General features: G+C 45.1%; 1 protein-coding gene across 3 annotated transcripts in view; it reads right to left on the bottom strand.

Moving 5' to 3' along the window:
* NINJ2 (ninjurin 2) overlaps positions 1–6,102 on the bottom strand; it is a 150,969-nt gene that overhangs the window by 34,325 nt on the left and 110,542 nt on the right. The gene's annotated exons all lie outside the window — the stretch shown is intronic.

Genomic DNA, 6,102 nt, shown 5'->3' with positions numbered 1-6,102 from the left:
AAAAAAAGAGAGAATCGTTGATTGGCTACCTCCTGCATGCCCCACAATGGGGGTCAGGCCCACAACCCGGGCATGTGCCTTCATGGGGAATCAAACCATGACCTCCTGGTTCATAGGTTGATGCTCAATCACTAAGTCACACCATCTGGGCCAAAATTTGCATTTTAATAAGATTCCCAGCCCTAGCCAGTTTGGCTCAGTGGATAGAGCATCAGCCTGTGGACTGAGGGGTCCAAGGTTCAATTCCAGTCAAGGGTACATGCCTGGTTGCAGGCTCAATCCCCAGTAGGGGGCGTGCAGGAGGCAGCCAATTAATGATTCTCTCTTATCATTGACGAGAGGCCCGGTGCATAAAATTCATGCACGGGGAGGGGGGGAGTGTTGGTCCCTCAGCCCAGCATGCACCCTCTTGCAGTCTGGGACCCCTTGCTCCTTACCACCTGCCTGCTCGCCTCTTGCCACTGAGCTCGCTGATCCTTAGCGCTGCCGCGGAGGCGGGAGAAACTCCCACCACCGCTGCTGCACTCGCCAGCCGTGAGCCCGGCTTCTGGCTGAGCGGCGCTCCCCCTGTGGGAGCACACTGACCACCAGGGGCCAGCTCCTGTGTTGAGCGTCTGCCCCTGGTGGTCAGTGTGCATCACAGCAACCGGTCGTCCAGTTGTTCCGCCAGAATGGTCGCTTAGGCTTTTATTATTTTCTTGCCATTCCCTTCTGGCCTGCAAAGTTTCTGTTGAGAAATCAGCTGACAGTCGTATGGGTACTCCCTTGTAGGTAACTGATTTTCTTTCTCTTGCTGCTTTTAGGATTCTCTCTTTGTCTTTTGCTCTTGGCATTTTAATTATGATGTGTCTTGGTGTGGTCCTCTTTGGATTCCTTTTGTTTGGGGTTCTCTGCGCTTCCTGGACTTGGAAGTCTATTTCTTTCACCAGGTAGGGGAAGTTTTCTGTCATTATTTCTTCAAATAGGTTTTCAATATCTTGCTCTCTCTCATCTTCTGGCACCCCTATAATTCGGATGTTGGTACGCTTGAAGCTGTCCCAGAGGCTCCTTACACTATCTTCATATTTTCGGATTCTTTTTTCATTTTGCTTTTCTGGTTGGGTGTTTTTTGCTTCTTCGTATTTCAAATCTTTGACTTGATCCTTGCGACCCTCTGGTCTGCTGTTGGGAGTCTGTATAATATTCTTTATTTCAGTCAGTGTATGCTTAATTTCTAGTTGGTCCTTTATCACAACATCGAGGGTCTCATTAGATTTCTTGAGGATCTCACTACATTTATCGGCGGTCTCACCAGTCTTTTCGAGGGCCTTACTCAATTTATCGGCGGCTTCTAAACAGTTCTTTAAAGACCTTAAAAGTGTGGTTTTGAACTCTATATCCAACAGTTTGCTTTCCTCCAATTCTGTCGTTTGTGTCCTGTTTCTTTGTCTTGGCATTTTTTTATGCTTCGCTGTGTCGATAGAGTGCCTTTCTGTGCTAAGTGTCCCAATTACCTGAGGTAGACACTCTTGGTGCACCCCCTTGTGGGCTTTGTGCACAGTCTTGTTGTGGTTAAGCCTTGATTGTTGTAGTTATCACTGTGAGGAATTGACCTCCAGGCCAATTGGCTGTGAGAATCAGCTGTGTCTGCGGTGGGAGAACTTCTGTGCTGGAGACACCCCTCTGGGGCTAGACTTGCTTCGATGGGGCTTTGGTGCTCACCGAGAGTCAATTTAAAAAAAAGATTCCCAGGTGGTTTATATGCACATTAATGTCTGAGAAGCAGCCCTGGCCAGGTAGCTCAGTTGGTTAGAGCATCGTCTTGATACACTAAGGTTGTGGGTTTGATCCCGTCAGGGCACATGCAAAAGCCAACCAATGAATGCGTAAATAAGCAGAACTACAAATCAATGTTTCTCTCTCTTTCCCTCTCCCTTTCTCTCTCTCTAAAATCAATCAATAAAATTTTAAAAATCATTTAAAGAAAAAACTCTGAGAAACACTCTCTTAATGTATCTACCTTGCAAAGTTGGGTACCAGGCATATTAAAGATAATATATATGAAATACTTGATCACATAATAGGTACTCTGTTAGGTATTCTGCAGATGATGGTGATGATGATGATGATGATGATGAAGAAACTAGGACAACTTTGGAATGACAATCTCAGGATGGGTTCCTGGGACCATGGCAAATGGTAGCTCTGAACCAAACTACAAAAACAGGCACACAACAGAAAAAGTAGAAAGTACATTTATGCTAGGAAACAGGTTTCTACTCCAGGAACCTGTCAGGTTAGTCAGTCCGCGTGTTGACATGGGAAACCATTAAGAAAAGCCATCTCTCAGGTGTGGCAATTGGCTGTGAATGAGTGACAGATACTCAGCATCCGGGATGACGCTTGGCTGGGGGAATGTTGAGCTAATGCTACCCTTCTCAGCAGAGCAAGCATTCTGCCCCTGCACTTAGGAAGTAGGTCAGGAGAAAAGATCCTGAGTGAGCAGCTCCTAATTGCTTTTTCAGGCAGAAACCTGTGGCCCATAGGACTGGGGGCGAAAGGGGGATGGGAATGAGAGGAGGTTGGGGGGCCCGCTGTGGGGCAGGAGCTAAGTTGCCTCTCACAGAGTTTTCCTGGCTCAAGTCCTTTGGCATTCAGCCACCTTCTTTGTGCTTGGGGATTCTGTTGTCTGTCCATTGCTGAGGAAATTTGGATTGAAGCAGAGATTTTAAAGATTTCAAAGGAAAAAGGAGATGTGCTTGCAGAAAGCCAGTATCCCATCTTAGCCTCGGTGCGCTGTGGATAGAGATGGTTACACCAGGTCTGTACCTCCCCAGGAGTTATTGGTCATTGCTTTATAATTGTCCCCCACTTGTATGGCACTGTCTCAATCCTTGAGGGTCTTTACCGGAGAAGTGCCTTAGCCCTCCAAGAATTTACAGTCCTCCAGTTCTTTAAAACACCCATAAGAATCTTATTCTATTCAGAAATAACAAACCAATATTATCTAATGACTGTCCTATTAAAGCTGATTATAGTTACCAACTCAGTTGTCACCACTACAGCAATAAAAGCTTGAATAGCAGTAAATACTTAATAATGTGCTTACTATGTACCAGGCACTCCCTGAGTACTTTTCATATTTTAACTCATTTAATCCTCACAACCTTGTGAGGTTAAGTACCATTTCAACCCCCATTTTACAGATGGGAAAGCTGAGGCATAAAGAGATTAAATGAGGTCAGAAAGCTAATAAATGGCAGTCTGGCTCCACAGTCCCTGTTCTTTAACCATTGTACTTAAACCAAGGGCACAGATGCCCTTGGTGGACAAGGTATCAGCAACAACTCTCTTGCCAATGAATCCAATTTTAGTCTTAAGCTCTCTGATTTTAGCCAAGTAACTCAGAGGCAATATGGTGAGGGGCAAGAGCAGCGGTGTTAGAGTTAAAAGATCTGAATTCTACTCCTGGCACTGCCATGTAAAAAGAAAGGATACAATGCTGATTGAATGTAGAGCACGTGCCAAGTGCTTAATCTCCCCAACTAACCTGTGTGGCCTTACACAAGTCACTGTCCCTCACTGGGTTTCAGTTTCCTTACATGTAAAGAGGACAGGTGGTTTCAGTGATTCAATCCAGACAGCACTCACTGAAGAGTTACTATGTGCACAGTGTACACCAAGTGCTGAAGGGACAGGGAGACATTAAATACAGTTCTTGCCTTTGAGAGGCTCACAGTCCAATTCTCTCTCATTTTGTAAATCCTTTGGAGTTGAGCAAGTCAATTATTATCCCTGTTTTTTAAAATGGGTGAAATAATGTTTGAATATGGAAATGTCACTCAATTCAGTTGTAGCCAAATAGAGCGTGACCCCAAGTTGACTTCTAGCTTGGGGCTCTTTCTGCTCCTGACTGTCCTACCTCATCTTGACATCACTGTGATGAAAAGTGACAAAGCCTACTTTGAGTTCTTTTTTTAAAAAAATATATTTTATTGATTTTTTACAGAGAGGAAGCGAGAGGGATAGAGAGTTAGAAACATTGATGAGAGAGAAACATCAGCTGTCTCCTGCACACCTCTGACCGGGGATGTGCTCGCAACCAAGGTATGTGCCCTTGACTGGAATCGAACCTGGGACCCTTCAGTCTGCAGGCCGATGCTCTATCCACTGAGCCAAACCAGCTAGGGCTACTTTGAGTTCTTAACTTCCCAGTCATTTTGTAACACCCTTCTGCCTTCCCCATCCCAACAAGCTCAAACACACACACACACACACACACACACACACACACACACACAGAGTCTATGCTGTCAAGTGCCTGGAAATCCCCTCTGATTTCCTTTTTTGCCGAAAGTCGAGTGCAGCACTGAGATGGCAAATGCACTGTCAGCGAAGCCACAGTTACCATATGCATCATGACTCATGACCCTATCCGCTGAGTCGGAACTGAAGCTTTTGCCCCACCAAGTAATTACTGGTGAACAGGAAGACCTCAGCTAGAGATAAGGTTACTCTGTGGCTGAGAGGAAGAGGTCAGTGAACACCACCTTCTCTTAGATACACCTTGTACCACCATGGGCTCTTCTACAGAAGTCAGCACAGTGCCCTACATACAGTAGGTGCTCAACACAGCTTTACTGGTGGTTTAGCTGCTCTGAACTTCTCTGCCAAACAGCTGCAGGATGGGGTTGCTAGGCAGGAACATAATATGTGTGTTTAGCACCTAAAGGAAATGACTTCAACTCCCTCTTGTTGAGCAGAGCTGAGCTAGGCGTACAAGAACCACAGCACTGAAAACCCATTCCTTAAAAAAACTGTTATAATCTCACTTCTGCAATCTATCCTAAGAAGTTCCTTTTCTGTACTCTAGGATAGGGGAAAAGGCACATCTACCCCATGCCTTTCTTGAAGTGGTGTTCAGAATACAGAGGATTTTAAAAATTATTTAGTCTAACCTCCTCCTAGTCACATCTTCCTAAGCTTCTCCATGTTGACATTCTTCCCAGGCTTTTGCCACATCTCTTCCTTGGCAATAATCTCCTCCCACAGCTAGAGTAAAATGAGATAAAAACTTTGGTGCATTTCCAAGAATCAAGGCCACTATTGCTCATTGTAGGAGGTCATCCCCCAATATCTATTTGACCTTCTTGGGATTTTTGACTGGGTTCATGACTATCTAGCTAAAGTCAACCTTTCTCCATCTCTTTTGCAGAATGTCCACCTGACCAGATTCTGGTTAATGAGAAGTTAGCAGGAATGATTGCACCTTTAAAAGGAAGGCCCATGCCCTCCCTATCCCCTTTTGCCTTGATTGAAATGTGGACATTATAGTGAGCCTTCTTTAACCACATGAATAAATCAAATATCGTAAGAGCAGAGCAACAAGCTAGAAGGAGCCTGGGTCCCTAGCACTGTGGAGCCACCATATTATCCCTGAACTGTTTGCACTCAGACTGTTACACACAGGAGAGAAAGAAACTTCCATCTTGTCTAAGCCTTTATTATTTGGGGTTTTGCTATAGCAGCAAAACTTGTATCCTAAATAACACAACCCTGTTTGGGGTATCAGGGCAGTCCCAAACTCCCCTTCTCTGAGATTTCCCCAATTCTACTCACCCAGGAGGTAGCCCAGAGAGATTATATTTAAGAGATTATTATAGTGGTTTATGAATGCCGAGTGGACTATAGGTAGGTATTCCATCCAAGCAGGGCCAGTCACTCAGATTCTTTCTTTCATGAATTTGCAAAAGAGATTCACTGTTGCTATCCAATTAATTGCATAAACCAAGATGCACAGGAAGAAGCAAAAATGAGAGGCCAGGTGCCCCCAGGGAGACAGAGTAAAAGCAGCTGCCTGGATTGGTGTGGGCTCTTACTTTCTGGTTCCAGGCCTTGGTACGGCCTTCATAATCACTCTGCACATCGCTCCTGGAGGAGACCCTGATACCATATAGGACCCTTTTGGCCTTAGATGCTTTAGGTTCATTTCTGTTACCTGAAATCAAAAGTGTACAAGTCTCGCCCTAATCGGTTTGGCTCAGTGGATAGAGCATTGGCCTGCAGACAGAAGGGTCCCAGGTTCGATTCTGGTCAAGGACATGTACCTTGGTTGTGGGCACA

Source organism: Myotis brandtii, unplaced genomic scaffold (genome assembly GCF_000412655.1).
Source record: "Myotis brandtii unplaced genomic scaffold, ASM41265v1 scaffold216, whole genome shotgun sequence".
NCBI classification, from domain to species: domain Eukaryota; kingdom Metazoa; phylum Chordata; class Mammalia; order Chiroptera; family Vespertilionidae; genus Myotis; species Myotis brandtii.
The sequence above is the reverse complement of the archived record's forward strand: the minus strand, read 5'-3'. Positions and strand labels throughout refer to the sequence as shown.